This window comes from Nelumbo nucifera, chromosome 6 (genome assembly GCF_055504915.1).
Source record: "Nelumbo nucifera cultivar China Antique chromosome 6, China Antique-T2T, whole genome shotgun sequence".
Taxonomy (NCBI): domain Eukaryota; kingdom Viridiplantae; phylum Streptophyta; class Magnoliopsida; order Proteales; family Nelumbonaceae; genus Nelumbo; species Nelumbo nucifera.
In genome coordinates this window covers 26,726,025-26,748,229 of record NC_142654.1, presented here as the reverse complement: position 1 = coordinate 26,748,229, position 22,205 = coordinate 26,726,025, and the positions used below count along the sequence as shown (strand labels likewise).

Sequence of the window (22,205 nt, the reverse complement as noted above, 5' to 3'; positions counted from 1 at the left end):
GTTTTGGTTCCAAAAACTTAGAACTGACCCCTATAGGGTAGGTTCTAGGTTTTGCCATAGAATTGAACCAAATTGACCCATGTTCACCCCTATGTAGATTGTAGTGTGGCGTGGATTGGTCTCTACCATAATAGTGTGAAAAAGTTCACACCTATTAATTTCTCATCCACACTATAGAGCACCCCCTTATCTAGAGCGGTTCAAAATAATTGAACCAATTTAACTAAATCTGACTCAGCCTTTTCAAACAACCCATCACTAAACTTTAGGCTATGTTTGGTTTGAAGGAAAATGTAGGGAAAGGAAGGGAAGGACTGGGAATCTCTACCTTTTCCTTCAAACCAAACATAGCCTTGAAGTGCAATGAGAGAGATGTCAATGGCTCGGGTCCAGTTCCAGACAAGGTAAACCAGTCCCAAACTGGTTTTTTTTTTTTTCGCGTAGCAGTCAAATACCTTAAAACCATATATCATTAACTATGTAAAACAAGTGTTTTTAACGAAAATGCATGATCAATTATTGCTGTTCATAAAGTATTTGCTTGGCATCTGCAGATACAACACCATTTTCTGATGTGTGGGTTGGAAGTACCGTGTTCTGATAAAATGGTGTCTTTTTTTGTTTGGAAACGTTGCAGCCAGGTATGACGTTTCCTGGAGCAACAACAACATTTTCTGTTTGGTACCATTGCTCCAGAAAACGTTTTCAACATTGGTACCTATTATCTAGTGCCACCTCATGTCCCTGTTGGCAGCAACGAGCTGAAACTCCAGGAAACACCAAATTTGGTATTGCTCCAAGCCATGTCTTCATGATTTCAAAGGCATGGCTTAGAGCACCGTTTTTTTATGAAAAAATGATTCAGAACAAACATGTGTTTCCTGGAGCACAATTTTTCCGACATGACGCTGATATGTCGCCATTTTCTGGAGCAACGGCATCAATGCCAAGCAGACGCAAAATAAACCTTTTTAGAAATAAAATATAACAGAACCAGGAGGCCATTATATATAATATTAATTATATAATAAAAGTAAGGGCCGGTCCCAATCCAATTATCAATCAGGATAAAAAACTACGGAATCAGAATCGGCATAATTGGTTTGCTCGGTTTGGTTCTGTAGGTGACCCGATTCACTGACAGCTTTAGGAGGAAGAGGAAATACAAGGGGATATTATAAAATAAATTGAAAAGGTTATTGATGGAAGGGAGGCTTGGTGAAAGAGGGATGGGCAATTATAACACTAGTATGGGCATGGGCGTATTTGCGATGGAAATAAAGCTAGCTAGAGAATCAGAGTTCAAAAATAAACCCTATAAATTGGTAAATGGTGAGCAAGGACTACCCTATTACTAACTGGTACGTATTCTCTCACCTCACCAATCGTTCTCAAAACACTAAAATCGTTTTAGTATTAGCTAGCCTTCAATATGCTAGATCTCCTTGGACCTTGAGAGTTGAGATGGAAGGTTGTTCTGTAGTCTCCTCGGGCCTCCTGCTCCTTCTAACTCGATCTCTTCTCATCCAATGTCAATACCAGTTGATGCTCCGGAGCAAGACTGGATGATTATCCTCATCATGGCTCATGAGAAGATGATCAACAGTACAACACCGACTTCATGTAACGCGACTGAGTATCCACAGTTGTATTTCCAGTCTCTCTCCCCCTACGCTAGAACCAGCCCCATACGTTTGGTTGAAGGAGCTCTCTCTGTAAGCCTGAAGGGCTCTAAACACGGTCTTCAATCTGTCAAAAGCGGAAGCCAATACCTCCAGAGAAGCATTTGTGACCTGTGCAGAGGTGATGTCAATGGGCTATGGCTGTGGACGAGCTTCGACAGTCTCTGTGGCAGATAGAAGATGTCAATCTCACAGGTCCAGATCTGAACCAGAGAATAAGTATCGGAAAACACGGCAAGTACGTGCTTAATTGTAAGCCTTCGATGGCACGGATGGAAAAAATAAGCAGCAGTATCCACAGAGTTTCCGACCTCACTCTCAACGCCTTGGCGCCAACTGTTGAGAACATTCTCAAGTGAAGTCAACCACTGACCACTGTTCACTGCTCACGGTCGTCCAACTCCGATTCCAATATGTTAATGCTGTATTTTAAAGCACAGAAATTTTAATAATAATAATAATAATATCAATATAGTTCGAAAAATACGCATGGAAGAACCATAGATGTTTTCAATTGTAGTTCTCACTTGTTAGGCAAATTCCTGTTTTTTAATGGGAAAAACATGATTATTCCGTTGCCGGGACTCGAACCCGGGTCTGTCGGGTGAGAGCCGAGTATCCTAACCAACTAGACTACAACGGAACGACACCAACACGCCTCCTAGTATTTAATCTAGAACAGTTTGAACTAAGAAATACACGCACCACTTTACTGACCACTTCGAACTTTGTGGAAAGGGGCTCAAAAGCACTAATAAAGATCTAAAATGCCACCAGAGAACAAGGATGCCAGTAGGTTGGGCTAAGTGGTAGACCACACTGAACTTGGGTTTAATCGGAATTTTGGATTGGGTTTTGATTGAGATTGAGACGTATTGAATCCGATTCGTTGACATTATGGTATGGAAATCTTTGGATATATAGGTTTGGTTGAGCACTCTATATGGGACGAGTTGGGTTGGATTCCATAATTCTTCTCATTTTAGTCAGATTAGTTAAGGTTCAGTCTAAAATTACGATTTTATTCAAGTCTGAATAAATCATTTATTTGAGTAAATGCATCAACTTCCAGGAAAAAAAAACGAACGAGAAATGCATCCGAACCCAAGATGTCGGGATTAATCGCTTTTGTACATTAATGGAGGTCTGTAGAATTTCCATCTCTTGTGGATTAAGTGGGTAGATGCAATAAAAAGAGGAGCTTAATTAGATATGCTGCAATTTATGATATGCAATTAATCAGTGTGCAATAGGTGTTGTGAAAGGCAGTTAAGTGCTGTTTGGGTTGTAATGATGTTTGGAAAGCAAAACACCTCTGACAAAAGCATTGTGAAAACTTATAATTTTCTTTTTCTTTGTATCTCAATATAGCGAATATTGCTGTAACCTATGAATGTTGGATTCTATGAAATGATAGTCAACAATTTTGCCAATGAGGAGAAGAATATTTGATAATTATAGAATAACCAATTAATAATAGAAAATGGTTAAAATAATAAATATATTTAAAAAACTAATAAATAACTAATAATTAGTAATTATTAAATTATTACTAATTTATAAATTAATATATTAATCAGCAATGTATCAACAAATATGAATTAAGGGACACCATTAAACATTACTCGTTTTTTCAACCACATCATGGGATCACATATATACAAGGGGCATTAGACAATGTTGAGCCCCTGTTTTTGGGAGGGTGAACTGATAGATCTAACCTAGCATTTCTTGTATGAAATAGCTGCTCTTAGACTTTTTTTTTTGGTAATACTCTTAGACTTCAACCTCAACATTCAAAGAATAGAGAAAGTGTGATTTTTTGGTATTGTGTTTTTATGAAAGTGTACTTGGCTAAAATGAGTTTTAAATTTTTGACAAATAAGAATCATTTGGTTTATAGTCGGAATTGGGATCCGAATCAAAATGATCTATTCCCATAATCTGTTACAATAAGTTTTAACAATCATCTATTCCCATTTGGTCCATTTGTTAAAATGAGTTTTAACAATGAATTTGCTTTGAAGAGTGTCTTTCATGTTCCTACTCTTATAAAGAATTTGATTTTTGTAAGTAAATTTATCAAGATAATGATTTGAATTTTGATTTTCACCCAGATTTCTTTTGTAGCTTATTTGAAATATAGGCTCCGAAACATGTAGCAATGGAAATGCATACAGAATACAAGGTTTTACACTACCTCATTTATATTTTCATTCTTCCCAACTTGAGACATCGGCTGACACTATACTTGTTTGTATTTGTATCAGCAGGGTCTTGATGTAGTATGCAGATTAGGTAAACATAATGAGTGATCACCTAATAAGCTTAGCTGTGTCCCAGCTAATGCGCCTTTCATCCAAACGCTTTTCTTTCCTTAGGCAAGAATTATCTATTATTTTATTATTTTTGTTAAAATAATTAAAAATAAAAATCTGAAAAAGAAAAACCTTCTCATATGCAGCCCTGGCCACGGTTTTATGGCCTGTGGCTTAAATATAATTTCTAGAGACGGTTATAAAATTAACCGTTGCAACACATCCTCCACTTATATCTGCGAATTTGGAACCGTTGCTATTTGATTGCGCGGGTATTTTCTAAATTTTGTCACCAGGAGCCCGTGCGGCCGCGCATTCATTACTGCTTCCACCTCTCTTGGTCTTCCATTCTCTCGCTCACTGGTTATCTACTCTGTTATTCGTGCTCCACGCTATTCATTTCTTGGTGTCCAAGGATTCACAAGATAGTTATATTTTCATCCGGTTTGTTGGAAGGAATGGAATCAAAGTAGGCCTTCTCCCTTGTAGATTCTTCTCCCGGTAAGCATCCTTCTAAAACTTATTTTTGATAAAGTAAATTTGATTGACCTTGATTCGGGCTGGGGTGTTGTAATCGATTAGAGGGATGCATAGATTTTTAGAAAATAGTTGACAATCTGTAACAGCAAGAACAGATTGACACTACTAGAATTCTTAGGTTTAGAGGCACTTGGCCGGAGGCGGTAAAAAAAAGACCGCCTCTATAATACATTAAACACGGAAAATTGGTTGGATTATTTTAGAGGCGCTTTTTAATGCCTCTGAAATTATAATTTCTGCTTCTCTATTTTGGTGGATGAACAAAGTAGTCGCTGATTTGGATTTGGCGCCCAAAAACCAACGCGCGCCCAAAGACCATCGCACTTAAAAAAGCCGAATCTCCTCTGATTCTTCTGGTTCCCTCTTTTCATTCTTCCCTCTTTCAATGCCTCTATAATACATCAAACACGGAAAATTGGTTGGATTATTTTAGAGGCGCTTTTTAATGCCTCTGAAATTATAATTTCTGCTTCTCTATTTTGGTGGATGAACAAAGTAGTCGCTGATTTGGATTTGGCGCCCAAAAACCAACGCGCGCCCAAAGACCATCGCACTTAAAAAAGCCGAATCTCCTCTGATTCTTCTGGTTCCCTCTTTTCATTCTTCCTCTTTCAATGCTTCCCTCTTTTGATTTTTCCTCTTTCGATTCTTCCCTCTTTTTTTTCTTCCTCCTCTCCTTTCTTTCCTATTTCTTTCTCTTTTCGTTCCCTTTTCTCTCCTCTTTTCCTCCTCCTCTCTTCCTTTCCCAGAGAAATCTCCAGGTACTGTCCCTTTTCGTTGTCCTCAAGAAAGCTATAATACCAGGAACGGTAGGAGGAAAAACCACTCACACAGAGAGAATCAACCATGAGTAGGGGCTTGGGGTACCAGTAAAGCTTCTACACGAACCATGAGTAGGAGCTTGAGATGTTGCTTGCAGTGATATCTCTTGTAAACGCTAAAGAAAAAAAAGGTGGTGTAAGTAAATGGTTTCTTCTTAGTTGATGTTAGATTTCAATTTCTCAATTTCTAGACTGTCTAATTTTGTGCAAACGATTTTGTTTTGTTGATGTACCATTATTATGCATAGATTATAGATTGAGCTGGTTCTCCCAGATGCCCGCCCTTCTCTGTTAAAGTGCTTAGTTACTAACATATTTGTTATTGCCTGTATGTCTGAGGTTTACTGTTTTATTTATTTTTTTTTTCGTTTTGGTTTTTATATGTCTGCATTCCCAACAGAACAAGCTAGACTTCAGGGTTATATAGATCCCTGTTTCCTCTTTCTCTTTATTTTTTTTTCAACAAAATGTGACTTAGTCACTACAGTCTGCACCTCTCTTAACTTTTCAAATTCCATTGGCTTCCACTTTTTCTCCTTCACTCCAAAACAATGATTCCTAATTATTGAAATTAGGAGAAACCAGCAGCCAGCCATCAAATGGTTAAAAGATCAACAAACAGTTTAGCCGATGATTTAACCAGGAGAAACCATCTGCTTTGGGGCACAGTCTCATAGTGAGATTGATTTTAGAGTGGGGTTGAGGATACGCTTGGGGTAGATTGGTGGACCTAGTTTACCGTTGTGGATGCAGGGCATATCTCCCATATACTGTAAATTGTAACATCTAACTATTCTTTAAATGAATTAATAAATATTGGTTTTGGTTGCTGATCCGCCTGGGGATCAACAAAAGTAGATTGACCATGCCACAAGAGAAACTTACCTATCAAAAGAAAAAAATAATACATAGATATGGAGGGATGCCAAACCAACTTTGGTGTAGCAACACCATTTCTTGCTAGGGATTTTCCCGTGGCTATTTTTAGTTGAGTTGAATTCATAATTGTTCGAATTGTAGAATCTCCAATTACTGATATTGGTAACCGACCCAAAGCAATTTGATTATAATTCAATTCGTGACGATCATAAGTAGAAAGTTCATATTCTTCAGTCATTGATAAACAATTTGTTGGACAATACTCGACACAGTTACCACAAAATATACAGATTCCAAAATCAATACTGTAATTAAGCAATCGTTTCTTTCGTTACTGACAAGAGTATATATTAACAGTGGGATCCGGATAACGAGATATTTAGTTTGGTTGCCAAGGATTTAATGTTCTTGGTGTCATGGGAAAGTTCCCAATCCAGATAATGTGTGTGTGTGGTGGAGGGGATGACCTTGAGAAGAAAGTAAGTCTTTTGTTGACGACATTTGGCAACAACCTTACTATTTCCAATAAAAAAAAAATTGGCAACAACCTATAGTTCAAGCAATTTTCACACATTTACTACTATAAGGCATCCATCTGGGTAAATTCAGAAAACCCCCTGCATAGGAAGTCAAAACTAATTTCTCAACAATGATAAGTTGTCAGTACAATGCTAGGAGTTGGGATCTTCTATCAACACAGTGTGCAACATTATCTATAGCCATATATCTTGAACATGAATGCCATATTCTCCATTAATGTCATGAAACATGTCTAAGATGTATGACTATATATCATGTTGGAAGCTATGTTGTTAAGTCTCAGTTGCTGTGGCATCCTCATAGGGGTTTATGAGCTTGTACCTTACTACAAGGGTGAGAATATAGTTTTTGATGTTTTGCCTCCTACAATGTTGGTGTTTGTTGGGCGTCATCATATTATAGTCCCTCAAAAATTTCAAGTAGTAGGACTATTTGTAGCTTTGTGTAGTTAGAATTTGGACCTTCATGTTTTTTCTCTTGACTAAACATGTGCCATTTTTTATATGAAATTGAAAATATTCTTTTTTATGAAGCCTCCCTATGAAAATATGTATCTCCAATGACTTAATTGTGTATTGCAAGTCTAATGACTGCACAATTTGCTTGAAGGTCTGATGACTTATCCTGATGCCTTGAGAAAGTCTCTTACTTCTCACTGTAAAAGGCTGTAGTATGTAGCTTATATTTTTTAAATTTTATATTGTTCTTGTTTAACATATATAACCTTCTATACTTAAATGAAATAATTTGTTCACTGCAAGTAAATCAATTGATTTACATACATCTTAATTTATACTTTTCTATTTGATTTTCATATATTCTAGTCTCATTTTTTTTTCTTTTGAATGCATCCACTTTGTGCAAAAATATTCCAAAGTTTAGGTTCACATCTAGTCCACCCCTCTCAAGACCCAAATAGCTAGGACCACTACATTCTTTTATTTGGACCGAAACTGCAATGGTAATGAAGAAGTGAGACTTCTTGACATGCATAGAAGTTCTAGAATTAATGCCTCTATGGTTAAGGGTCCTGAATCTGAAAAGTAGATAAAAGTTGCCACACTTGATAAACCAACAAAGAAAACAAGAGTGAAGATAAAAGACATGGCCGATCTAGAGGGCCTCTCATCCAATAGAGAGTATGGATCAACTACAGGATTGTTTGTATGGGACATATGCAACTATGTAAGATCATTATAATCCTGAATATTGTTCATTATGTTAGACTACTAACAATGTCTTTTTGTTTTCCAGAACAAATGGATTTGCACTTAATGTATTTGTTTCCCATTAAATTATCCTTCTACAACATGATTTCTGTATAGCAGAACTTGTATGATTTCATAGTTTGGGCTTGGAAGGGCTGGTCCATGTTTTGCTTCTTTGTGCCTTTTCTTTGGTGTTGTTGCTAGGAACATAGTCATATACAACTAATACAGCCTTTATTAAATAAGTTTTTAATTTTATTATGAAAAAAGGACAGAAAACTATAGGTGGGAGTCCCTGTCAATACTGGTTGGCTCACGCCCACTAACTTTTTGCAAGCCTTGGAAGCTCTCCCTGATGATGGGATGCTATGACTGCTCTTTGCACCCAACATTAGCATGACTTCCACTGCCACCATCTTCCCTAGGTTTACCAAGAACTAGAAATTTTTCCTTTCAATAGTTATCTGAAAAAGTAATCAAAATGGAAACCTGATTTGTCACCTCACCACAGTCACCATGCCATTGAAGTGCATTTACTTGTGCATGAAGATAAGTCAAATACTTGACTTCACCAGACAACACTTCTAAATTGAAAAGAGAAGAACATTATATAAATTCAACCATAACCTTGGAATGCTTTAGAGCAACCATAAACATTCAAATAGTCAAACCAAATCGAAGGCCAAAGAAGAAATCAAACAACAGATTAAATCCCCATCATTTGTTTGCTTGAAAAATATGGATACTTCCATGCTAACCATTTTGTTGTGGAAAGGAACTTTGCTCAAGGAAATAAACCATCTATTTTATCTTGGTCTGCCTTTGTGAATTGAACCATGAAGATTTAAGGTTTTGATTTATTTAGTTGATCTTGCTAATAAGCTGTAAATATTGCAGAAATTGCTAGTATTTTTACTTTGATTTGAATGTCCATCCAAAATTTGGCAATGGAGGGGATCACTCATTGAATGAAGTCTGTAGGTATAACAAATAGAGATATCTTAGGGTTCCAACCTGAATTCTAGGGCAATGGAGGGGATCATTCATATCGTTCACCATAGAACTCTTCAAAGCTTTCATCAATGGTAGGTACCTCCAAAGGAGGCTGTCTACTTACTTTGGAGTAAACCTGGAGAGAACAAGTAGATTATTTTTTATTTAGTTGGAGAGTTGTGCAAAATTAATGCACATGAAAATTAGTCTAATTAGAGAGAGCGAGCGAGCGAGCCAGAGAGAGCGAGAGAGAGAGAGAGAGAGGAGAAACAAAAATATAAAATAACTTCTTTAAGTACCTCTGTCATCAACTCTACAAGTTGCCTTATTGTAACTTCATTGTTAGGGTTAGCTACATTGAAAATTTGATTGTTAGCTCTTGCAGGATTTTCTTGAGTAATAATCAAATTTTCAGATGCCAATGTACAATAGAAATAGGGTTCAGTCATTTAAAAGAAAATTATTAGATGATTGTTCACATACAATCATCAATAAAACAACTTCAATGGCATATTTGATGTACACAAATGTTTTCTGGGTCTGGCCACCATCTACAAGTTTGATGGCTCACCATTAAGGAGATTCTAAAGAACAAAATGGCAAACTTGTTTAAAAAGAACTGTAGTATAAAAATTTTGCACTTAACAATAGAAACTGAACTTACATTACTGAAACATGCTAGAACCCTAGGATCAGCTTCACCTATCCACTGAAATCACCTTCACAAATTCAGCGTATTGGTTTGTTATTCAAGATGGGGGAGGGGACAAAAAGGTTTAAAGAAAAGAACATTCAATGCATTATTTGGATGACCTCCAAACTTGAGTTGTCTTTATGGTTTTACGATTATGCTTCCTAATTTGGCTTCTCCACTTGACACATGACTATTTTTTATTTGTTGTGAAATTAAGGGTCATATTCTTCCTTAAATATAAATATTTATTGTCAAATTTTCTATCATGCAGTCAGTGGAAGCCAGGTTACGTGATCGAGAGGAGTGGAATCAGCTTGAAAGGAACGTAAGAGAAAGAGATGATGCAGTAGGAACACGAAAGGTAAATGATGGATTTGATATCATTCTGTACAATTTTCTGGAATAACCTATGTGCTTCAGGCCTAGTCCATGTGTCAAAATAGAACCTAGGGGCCAGCTAACAAAGGCATAATATCATTGAGAGATTCTTAAATGTATTAATCTTTCATTATATTAAGCTTTGTGAATGTGTTGAGTTATTTTTGTATTCTGCACTTATATCAACCTTCGGTTAAATCTCTCTCTCAAAAAATAAAAATAAAAAAGAACAGAGTCAAATGCACAGAGTATAGAGAGATGCTTCTGCATATAATTAATATGAATTCTGGCCATGGGCCTTCTTTTGTTTAAACAACAAGAAAATAAGGTGTGGTATCTGAATTCAAGGGAATCAACTTCTCTATGAGTTAAGATAACTGCTACCCTATTGTGTTAGATCCAGCTAACAGCCAAGAGTGCTCCCCATAGTAAACCAATAACCCATACACATGGCCAAATTCTTACTAGGGAATAGGATTCCGATCCTTGAACTTGAACTCTGGTTTTTATCAAAATCGGTTCTAGTAATATCAAGGTTTCAAGACTTTCTCTGTCATTGCCTTGGCCTCTGGCCAATAATGTTGTTGTCTTGCCACATGTTTGTTTTTTGGCCAAAAACCTATTGTAATGGTGGAAATTCTCATGAAATCCCTATTCGTGGTGAAAATGGAACCAAAACTTGTCTACTAGTGTTCTTGTTGTTTCAGAGAAAATCTTTTCTCAAGCTATATATACTTTCTGATGATTGGTGATTGTATAAGCCAACTATAACTAAGTTGTGTTTTTTTAATATTCGAGCAAATGAGTGATAGATAAGGTAAGTAGGATGCTCTTGATGCTTATGTTGAGCATGATAAATTTCTTTTTGCCTTTTGGGCTGTTGGGAGGGTGTTATGGCTAGGGATGGCAACGGGACAGGTATGGAGAGGGTTTTGTAAATTCTGAACTCTATCTGTCTCTCCAAATCTCCCAACCCATACTTACCCCAAAACCCTTAAAGGGTTGGATTTTGAAAATCATTCAAGGGAACGGGCAGGTTCGATTTAGAACCCATATCTAATTTCCTATTATTTCTTATTATATATAAGCAATAAATAAGTAAAATAACACAAACAAACAACAAAATTTTCAATTATTTGATCAAGAACATTAACATAATATAAACTATCAATTATCCTTCACATAAAATTCAAACTATTATTAAATTTAACTCCTAATACATAAAGTTGATTGCTTTCCAACAATATGCGGGTTGAAGAGGGTCGGGTTTAGCCTAATACCATACCCTAACCGTACCCATACGGGTTGTAGAATCCCAAAACCCATCCTTCAAGAGAAAAACCCATCAGAACGGGTACCCATTGGGTAGGGTAGAGATTGCAATCCCTAGTTATAGGTAAATGCCCAAATGGAAGAGCTTCATATGTGGTTAAATATACATTAGTTGCACAAAATTTATATGTTTTCTTATATTAGGCTGCAAATTTCACTAGTTTAAATGCATGAGTGCAAATGGGCTGAGTATAAATTCTGGTTTAATTTTGCTTCAGGTTTAACCTTTGTCTTGTTTGTATGTAAAAAGTAAAATGGTGTGGTTCCATCCAATAGAATGGAAGTAGGAGGATTGTTTCCTTGGGAGTGAGGTAGGAAGCAATATATGGTGTCCCTAGTTATATGAGAGAATTGAGGTATGAAGAAGATAGTACAAATTTTGCATCAGTTTTTGAGATGCAAATTTTACATCCCTAATGAGTGCAATTGAGACAAAAGTATAAATTTTATATCAGATAGGGATGTATCATGGTTATTATAAACAAACAGAAATACAAAACTGAACCGGATGCAATATTTGCATTTGGTTCAGATTTGCACTACAACCAGTAGAAGATCAAGACTGTAATCAGTCTTGAATCCTAATAGGTTTTAGGTTTACAAAACAGAAGAAAAAGTGAGAGAAGGGAGAAGGAATAGAAGAGAAACAGGAGAACACAAGGGGTTGAAAGGAGGGACAGATTCTTAACAGATTTGTTGCCGCCACTCTCTTATTATTTATAGGTTATGTTCAGTACATAATGGAAAGGACAGATCTGCCCTTAGTACTTACATGATAAATAAAGTAAATAACAACTGAATTAACAAACTGACCCAAACTGACACTACTATAACTGAAACAAATAAGTACACATGCTGTCCTACGAACACAGTGGGGACCACTGCTGTGGGACCCACATCAGTGTTCTCTACACTCCCTCTCAAGTTGGGAGTAGATATCTATCATTCCCTACTTGGATAGATCTATCTCTAACTTCTTCCTTGGTACAGCCTTGGTGAGGATATCCACGAGCTGCATATTAGATGTGATATACGGAAGACACACTTCTTGTGATGTGACCCTCTCTCGCACAAAATGTCGATCAACCTCGATATGTTTAGTTTTGTCACGCTGCACTGGGTTGTGGGCTATATTAATAACTGCCTGATTATCACAATACAACATTAAGGGCTTTTCATAGTCAATACCCAACTCTTCAAATAGTGACCTCAGCCATAAGATTTCAGCCACTTCGTTAGCCATTGACCTGTATTCTGCTTCAGCATTGGAGCGGGAAACAACACTCTGCTTCTTACTCCTCCAAGAGACAAGGCTACCTCCCACAAGGGCACAATATCCAGAGGTAGACCTTCTGTCATCAACACTCCCAGCCCAATCAGCATCTGTATAGACCTCCACCCTCATGTGATTATTGTTCTTGAGCAGTATACCTTTACCCGGGCATCTCTTCAAGTATGCTAATATTCTCTCTACCGCAAGGAGATGAGAAGTTCTAGGGGAGTGCATGTACTGGCTAACAACACTAACTGCATAACTGATATCTGGCCGAGTGAGGCAGAGATATAGGAGCTTTCCAACCAACTGTTGGAACATAACTTTATCTTCAAGAGGCTCCCCGCCCTCTGCACTAATCTTGTGATTTTGTTCAATGGGTGTATCAGTAGGCTTAACACCCAACTTTCCAATTTCCGCCAACAGATCTAGAACATATTTTCTCTGAGAGATAAAAATCCCCTGCTTGAATCTAGCAACCTCAATACCCAAAAAGTGCCGTAGTGCACCAAGATCTTTTACCTCAAACTCTTGACGAATGAGCTGTTTGAGGGACTCAATCTCATGGCTGTCATTTCCTATCACCACAATATCATCAACATATACTACAAGTAGTGTCAGAGAGGACTCCACCCTCTTGATGAATAGTGTATGATCTGACTGGGCCTGTACATAACCAAACTTTCTAAGGGCTAATCTGAACCTATCAAACCAGGCTCTAGGTGATTGCTTCAAACCATACAATGCCTTGTTCAGTCGGCAAACCTTCTTACCTGTCTCTGTATCATAGAATCCAAGAGGCAGCTGCATATAGACCTCTTCCTGTAAATCTCCATTCAGAAAGGCATTTTTAACATCCATCTGGAACAAGGGCCAAGAATGATTTGTTGCAAAGGATAACAGAACTTAGATGGTGATCATCTTGGCTACTGGGGCAAATGTCTCCAAGTAGTCTATACCATAAGTCTGAGTGAACCCCTTTGCGACCAGTCGGGCTTTGTACCTTTCAATAGAGCCATCAACATTATGCTTCACAGTGAACAACCATCTGCATCCCACTGGTTTCTTTCCTTTTGGTGGGTCAACCAGTGCCCAAGTATTATTCTTCAACAGGGCATCCATTTCGACTTGCATTGCATCTTTCCATTCTGGAACTGATAAGGCTTCTTGCACTGTTCTTAGAATAGGGACATCGGTAATGGAAGTGAGATACGACCGGTAAGATGGAGATAGACGATCATAGGATAAGAACTGTGAGATGCTGTGAGCTGTAGAAGTGGTGCAATGTCGTTTTCCTTTGCGAATGGCAATAGGGAGATCAAGGTCATCCACAAGAGGGGAAGTGGCAACAATGAGAGGTGTCTCAGTAGGCTCTGGATCTGGAGCCGCAGAAGGAACCGGAGTTGGCCGGGACTGCCGATGACTAGGATCAACCTGCCTGCATCGCCTGTGATAGACTCTCAACTCTTGCTCCCTCTGACCACCCTCACCACTACAGCCTTCATTACCAAGTGGAATAGGTAAAGGAACAACCCCACTTCCACTCTCACTGCTTTCCCCCTAAGGAAAGAAACTCAAAACAGCCCCACTCTCACTACTCTTCCCCTGAGGAGAAACCCTAGGATAATAGGGTGTCTCCTCAAAGAAGGTGACATCCATGGAGACAAACCTTTTCCCTGAAACCGGATCATAGCAGAAATAACCCTTTTGAGTTTGTGCATAACCGAGGAAAATGCATTTGGAGGCCTTAGGTTCAAACTTGGAATGATGAGGCCCGAGAAGCTTAACGAAACAGGTACAACCAATGGTTTTAAGGGGTTTTCATATCAAGAACCCGGGAAGGAACTCGATTAATGAGATAAACTGCCGTGAGGATAGCATCACCCCATAAGCGAATAGGTACATTGGAGGTAAACATAATGCTTCTAGCCACCTCCAAGATATGCCTATTATTCCTTTTGGCAACGCCATTCTGCTGTGGTGTATAAGGGCAAGTGCCCTGGTGAATAACTCCATGGCTAAGAAGATAGGAGGTCAATGGCTGTGGAAAGTATTCCTTTGCATTATCAGATATAAGGACTTTGATTTTGGCCCCAAACTGAGTGAGAATCATCTAATGAAAGTTTTGGGTTAGAGCAGAACCTCATCTCGAGAACGCATAAGATAGACCCAAGAAAAGCGGGTATGGTCATCAACAAACAGTAGAAAATATCTGTACCCACCCATAGAAGAGATATGATATGGCCCCCAAACATCAGTATGCACAATATCAAAAGAGGAATTACTCCTTTTATTACTTAAAGAATAAGAGGTTCTACAATGTTTGGCAAATCACAACTCTCACACCTCAACTTTGATAACTCAATAGACTCAAATAAAGCAGGAAACAGACTCTTCAAAGACTTAAAAGACAAATGACCTAATCGATTATGCCAAAGCATAACTGGACTCACAGACTGGGAAACAAAAGACTTCTTATCCACTGACTCCTTCCGACAAGAACTCTCTCCAAGCAGATAGATCCCGTTCGTCTCACGACCAGTCCAAATCACCTTCCTCGTCTCAAAGTCCTGAAAAACACATCGGTCAGGGAAAAATGTTACTGAACAGTTCATGTGTTTGGTAATACTACTAAATGAAAGCAAGTTAGTATCAAGCTTAGGAACATGCAAGACAGAAGATAAAGAGATAGTATCTGATAGCTTGATGTCCCCCTTGCCTGAAATGGGAACAAGAGAGCCATCGGCAATGGATACTCTATCTCGGCCAAAGGATAAGTGATAAGAAGTGAACAATGATGGTAAGCTAGTCATATGGTCGGATGCACCTGAATCTATTACCCAGCAGTGGTCAGTATTACCTAGAGCTGAAGCATGGTAAGCTGAGGCTCGAGTACCTGAATGTGCAAATGCAGATGTGGTAGGAGCTGATACTGAGATGGCTGAGCTGAACTCCCAACTTCCCTTTCCAACTGTATGAGGGCAGCCCGAATAGCGACTAAAGTCTCTAGGGATGTGCTTGATGAGGATGCTGAATCAATGTTCACGGCCACATGAGCATTACCCTTCTTATTTCTTAGTTTTGCTGGGACCAAGTGAGGGTGTAGCTTCCAACAAGTATATTTTGTGTGTTTGGGTTTCTTGCAATGTTCACATACCAGATCCCGTTTATCTTCCTTCTTCCGGTCCCTTTCTGGATCACCCCCTGGCTTAGGTTTAGTAGTTGTCAGGGCTGGGAAAGGGGGTTGAGGCTGCATCATGACTTTCCTCCTAGTCTCTTCACTATGCACCATGGAGTATGCTTGAGAAAGGGTCACACTATTTCTTGTCAATATCTGTTGTCGCACAATGTCATATTCTGAATTCAAACTAGCCAAAAACTCGAATACCCTATTCGTCTCGACTTGCTTTCTGTGATTCTGTGCATTTTTGGGACTTTCCCACTCAAGGGTCTCTAGATGGTCAATCTCATGCCACAAGGATTTCAAGGTAGAGAAGTAGACAGAAACTGGCTTCTCTCCTTGTTTAAGGCTGTTCACTTCACACTTCAGTTCATAGGCTCTGGCAACATTAAGGGGTTGGGAATAGGTTTCTTTCACAACATCCCATATCTCTTTGGCTGTCTTTGCCCACAAGTAATTTTTACTGATATGTGGTTGCATAGAACTACACAGCCATGCCATAACCAAATAGTTCTCTTGAACCCACTTGGTGTATGTTGGGTCCTCCTTGGAAGGTTCTTTCACATCTCCCAAGAGGTAACCCAGTTTTCCCCTTCCTCCAATAGCCATCATGGCTGATTGAGCCCACTGCAAGTAATTTGACCCATCGAATCTCATAGTTGTAATCTGAAACCCGGTTTCAGATACACTACCATAACTGTTGTTTCCAAAACTACTTTCTCCCTGACCCTTAAACTCCATCTTTGTTCAAGAATCAGTGGCTACAAACTGTTAGAGCCACTATACCAGAAAACAGAGTGAAATCAAGTAAGTCTGAAATCTGATATGAAAACAACACAAATCTGATCTGATTTGAATCCAACCCAAATCTGATCTGAAACCAATCGCCTATCACAGTATATGCACAGCCTGTCAAAGTTTTATCCTCTAGAAGAGCAATTTGAGATGCTATTTTCTGAAATCACTACTATGGGGCTCACTGTTGTGAGAGCAAAATTAGGGTTTCAACTGTAGGTCCGAAATAAGTGCTCACCTGCACTCTCCAAGTAGTCCGCACAAGTGGGACTTGTCGTAGGGTCAATATGAAACCCTAAAACTGATCACCTCTGAGAAGGGGGGGGGGGTTCGGTCCAACAGTCAAACCCTAGAAACAAACTTAAAACAGTTCGACCTCTCCTTCTAGATAGGTCCAACCTATCTCGACTGATTGCAGTCTCTGAAACTAAATAAAAAAGACTTATGGATTTCGGTTTACTGCATTCCAGGGTTACTTGAACCCTAACCTTCGCTGCTTCTTCCTGATTACCAACTCTCTACAAGCCGCGACAAGTCCTCAACTGCTGCGAACCTCTCCTGGTAAATCTCCAAGATTCAGCCACCGAATACTTCTTCATAAGCTTCCAGCCCTAGCTAGTCCTCATGTGGTCGGCTGGACTAGACACACATGAGAAGCCCTAGATAGGCTCTGATACCAAGTAGAAGATCAAGACTGTAATCAGTCTTGAATCCTAATAGGTTTTAGGTTTACAAAACAGAAGAAAAAGTGAGAGAAGGGAGAAGAAATAGAAGAGAAATAGGAGAACACAAGGGGTTGAAAGGAGGGACAGATTCTTAACAGATCTGTCGCCGCCACTCTCTTATTATTATAGGTTATGTTCAGTACATAATGGAAAGGACAGATCTGCCCTTAGTACTTACATGATAAATAAAGTAAATAAAAACTAAAATAAATAACAACTGAATTATCAAACTGACACTACTATAACTGAAACAAATAACTACACATGCTATCCTATGAACACAGTGGGGACCATTGCTGTAGGGCCCACATCAGTGTTCTCTACACAACCCAAGGTAGCCTTACTCTTGAGAAGTTCTTTTAAGTTTTCAAAGTAATTTGTTTTTAAACCGCATCGGTTTTACATAATGCTTGCATGTGTGGTCGAATCACTCTGTCTTAATGCTATTTCATGGCTCGTATTGTTATTTGTTAGGTATCAGAAAGGAAAAGATAGAGAAAACAACCTACCTATACGAGGTTGTGTTGGTTTGAAGGTGATGCACCTGTTCTGCATTTCCTTCGACTTTTAATTGTTCAGATTTCAAAAAAGCAAATATCCAATATCAAAGCAGCAAGAACTGGATGACCCAATTATTAATTGGTGCAAAACCTGCATTTTCTTTGACTTTCAATTGTTCAGATTTCAGAAAAGCAAATATCCAAATATCAAAGCAACAAGAACCGGATGACCCAATTATTAATTGGTACAAAACCATAGAACATGAAGTGACATAATTGGTTAATTCCACCAGAATAAACTTGTCCTTGTAACTGTTCAGCACTTCCAAGCTTCTTAAGATTGCTAGAGCTTTTGCTTGTATTAGAGATGCCACAATAGACTTCCCAAAAATAGCTGCTAGCACAGTCCCAGAAGAATCCCTCAGGATAGCCCCAAAACGTGAGCGTCCCAGGCACAAAAAGCTACCATCAACATTTAATTTAAGGAATTCTGGTCTTTGCGCTTTCCAAAAAACAACTATCCTTGCTTCATTGCCTAGATGCTGACGAGAAGAACCTTGCAATTTGACTTGGGAAACATTTAATAAAGTGCTTTCATGTAAAAGTACTTTTGTTAATGTGCTTTCATAAAAGTACTTTTATAAAAGTGCTTCTATGCTTTTATAAAAGTGTTTTCGTAAAAGTATTTTCATAAAGTGCTTTCACTTTATCTCAATGAAATGTGGCATGGTGGTTTGGTGAGTATAGATAGAGTTACCCAACCCATCTTGACCCTAATGGGTACCCTCAACCCAACCCACCCTGGCCCTTTTTCTACTGACCCTAATGGGTTACTCGACCCATATTAACCCACCAATAGATTGAGTGGGTATGGATGGATTCCAAGGTGGGTGAGTTTGGTGTATCAAATGGGTTGGGGTCAAGATTGCTAGCCCTACGAGTGAGTACCACCCCCTACTAAGTAGAATAAACTCTACAAAGCATGGTAATAGTTGTAAGATATATGTAATAAAAAATTATAGAAAAAATAAATCTTGCCAACCTATCAACCACTAATCACATCAACATAATCAGCAACACCATCTATTTCTAGGGGTAATTTTAAAAGTGGAGGAGCCTACATGGATTTAGATCTTTTAGTAAAACTCAACCACCAACTAAAAGCATGTGTGAATCCCCTTGAACCTTTGTCCTAGAAGCACCAAGATATTGAACACCTCCAATCAATGCTAGTGCAACTAAAGGTTGAAGTAGCAATGCAAATGGAAATAAAACCCATTAGTTTAAGCATTCAAAAAAAAAAAAAGAAAAAAGAAAAAGCATGAAACATTTCATGTACAACATTATCTAGTCTTTTCCATGCACAATCTGCAAAGAAAGTCATATTTTAATCTTCAAAATACATAATAAATAAATTTGAAAATGAAGCATCACTTGCAAGCTTAACGAAAACAATCCAAAAACTTGTGGGAAAATTCCTTGGAGCAATGAGAGCATAATTGGTTATAATTGTTCCTGTAGGATGTAAATCCAACTTTAACAATAGTTGTTGGCATGGCTAGAAAGGGGATAGTTGAAGTGCTAGGCCATGATCTGCCAAGCTACAACCTCACCTAAAGTAGACATCTAGAATATTAGGAACTTACATAGTTATAAAAGAAAATGAAAGCAACATCCCACCAAGCATCATGCAACGTAAAACAACTAAGAAATTAAAACGCAAGTTTTCTACGTCATTACTACAAACATATGATGCAAAAATAACATGCAATGGTAGTAAAAATAGAATGCCTCCAATTCGAACCTGCAAAACACAGATGAAAACAGGGTTGCAGAGGATAGCTGAAAAAATGGATTGAACATGAATGTTCAGGGGAGTCACACATGTTTTGGTTGCATTGGGGTCATCTCGGTCAAGAATATTCAGGGTCCTCTTTTTTGTTTGCCTTTCCATGGATTTCATAACTCCTCTTGGTGTTTTGGAGTCAAAATGAGAGGAAAAAAAGTAAGAATAAGAATGGAGCGGAGCCCCTGTTTTGGTGTAAAAATCAGATGAAGAAGAAGAATGAACACATACATGCCTTTTGGATTGAATTAGTTCACGCTCAAACTTCTTGGTCACCTAAGTCTAAAATACCTACACTATCCTCTTGTTTCTACTCCTTGGATCTCAAGGCTCCTGCAGAGTTTACAGGTGAACATAGAGAGAGATTAGCAATCGAAAAAGAAAGAAAGAGACTCAGCTATGCCGTTCCTTGTTCTATTTGTCTTGAGAAAAGACAAAAAGGTCGGAGGGCGAGGGACATTTTGGAAGGCCAAACATCTCTAGCCTCTGATTGGATTTGATTACATTTACGTGGAATCAAAAAAATAAGAAAATCGAAAAAAATATAAAAAATACAAAAAATTAGAAAAGGGGGTTTCGATCATGAAGAGACGTGCTGACATGGTATGTCCAATTTCATTATATGACCCGTGCAATCCACCCGCTTTGTAAAGTGAAATTTGAACAATAGAAACACATAAGAGTATATAACTGTTTTATATTTTAATATTTTAATAATTAATTCGCCCTGAGTTGGTCAGTTTTCTAGTATTTCCTATTTGCTTTGGTTTAGCAATTTCCAACTCGACCAGATCAGTTTCGATTTGGCCTGGCTATATATATATATATATATTATTTCTTAAATGTTTTTTAATACGAGAAAGTTTGAAATTTCTCATATTTCTTAATTTAAAATATTTGATATCATAAATTTATTTTTTTAATTTATTTTTAATAATATCATTTTAATATATTAAATTTATATTTAATTTTTAAGTTTAAATCGTTTGAACAAACAAACCAAACCAAAAATAGACCCAAACTCATATAACCCTATTTGGCGGGTTTTCACTAATGGTCAATCGGTTTCGGGTGACAAGTCGATTTGGTTGGTAAAACAACCTCCAACTGAATTAAACCTATCCTTGAATACTCCTAATTTCAGCTAAATTAATAATCTCATCTCTATAAATAACAATAGTCTAATCTCTAATAATTATTGAAAATTTATAGCAAAAATAAACAATTATTGAAAATATAACAGATATCTAATAAAAATATTGATGGTGTGCAATCCGGTCACTCCTAGTTGGCACTTGTGTGGCTCCCAAAAGGTACCTGAGATGGAGAAGAAGAAGAATCCCTGGGGGGTTACTCGGTAGGAACACTCCGATGCTTAAGTTATTATTCTGTAAGAGAAGCAAGGAGAAGATGAAGGTTAAGAGTGCAGATAGTGCGAGTATATGGAAGTTACCTTTGTTCCTTGAGATTGGGCTTCTTATAACAGAATTCGGTTGCATCAGGCCCATTAGCCTCTGACAGGGCGGGTATAACCGCCACTGTCATCCTGCCGCAGCCGTTACAGGCAAGGTTGAGGTGGCACGCGCGGGGCCGTCATTGCAGGGTACGTGCCTGTCAAGTGTAAGGCACCCTCTAAAGGTGACAAGCACGACACTGTCTGACAAAGGACATGGTTGTTGTCCCCAGATTTGTCGAGTACAATGGTCAAGCAGGAGATCTTCCTGCGATATGTCGAACTGCTCTTTTGCGAGTTACCCTGTGCCGAACTATCCCGCAAGTGGCGAGCTGTCCATGACAAGCTACACCGAGCTGTCCGGCTCGAGGTGTCTTTACCTCGGAGTATCTAGAGGCGGATCGGGGTGTTCCTGTTTGGGAGTGGCCCAAAATCCACTAGGAGGAGCTCGGGCATTAGGAAAGGTCAGGAGGCCCCGAGCTCGGAGGTAGCTCGGAACGCCTTAGCCTCGGGGAGGAGGTGCAAGTCAGGCGGCTCTTGGCGAGTAGCCTATCCCGTCGAGTTGCCAAGCTAAACTCAGTGGGCCCTTCCCTCCGAGTTACAGTTGCGCTTGCTGTGCTGTCATGCCGAGTCATCGCTTGAGCAAGGTCATGCCCACGTGTACCCATGCTACGAGGTCGGGCCAAATCACCCTCCATCAAATACAATAAATACTAAACAAATATATTAAATTAGTCAATAAATAGTTTAATCTCTAATAAATTTTAATCAATAAATTATCTAAAATACAGAATTACTAAAAATAGATTTATCACAAAATACAATAAATATGATAAATTAAATTTAAACAGTTAAATAATAGTTGTTTAATCTCCAATAATTAATAACAATTTAATGTTAAATAACAAAACAAAAATATATATAAATAATTAATGAAAACATATTTATCAAAAAAATATAATAAATAATTATTAAAAATAAAGCAAACATTAATTTTAGTATATATATTAATATATAATGAGTACATTATTATTGTAAAATTATGAT

The 22,205-nt window shown here is 38.1% G+C and overlaps 1 non-coding gene across 1 annotated transcript; it reads right to left on the bottom strand.

Moving 5' to 3' along the window:
- Window positions 1–2,252: 2,252 nt before the first annotated feature.
- TRNAE-CUC (transfer RNA glutamic acid (anticodon CUC)) lies at window positions 2,253–2,325 on the bottom strand. Its single transcript has one exon. It is a non-coding gene; the product is annotated as a tRNA-Glu (tRNA).
- Window positions 2,326–22,205: the final 19,880 nt, after the last annotated feature.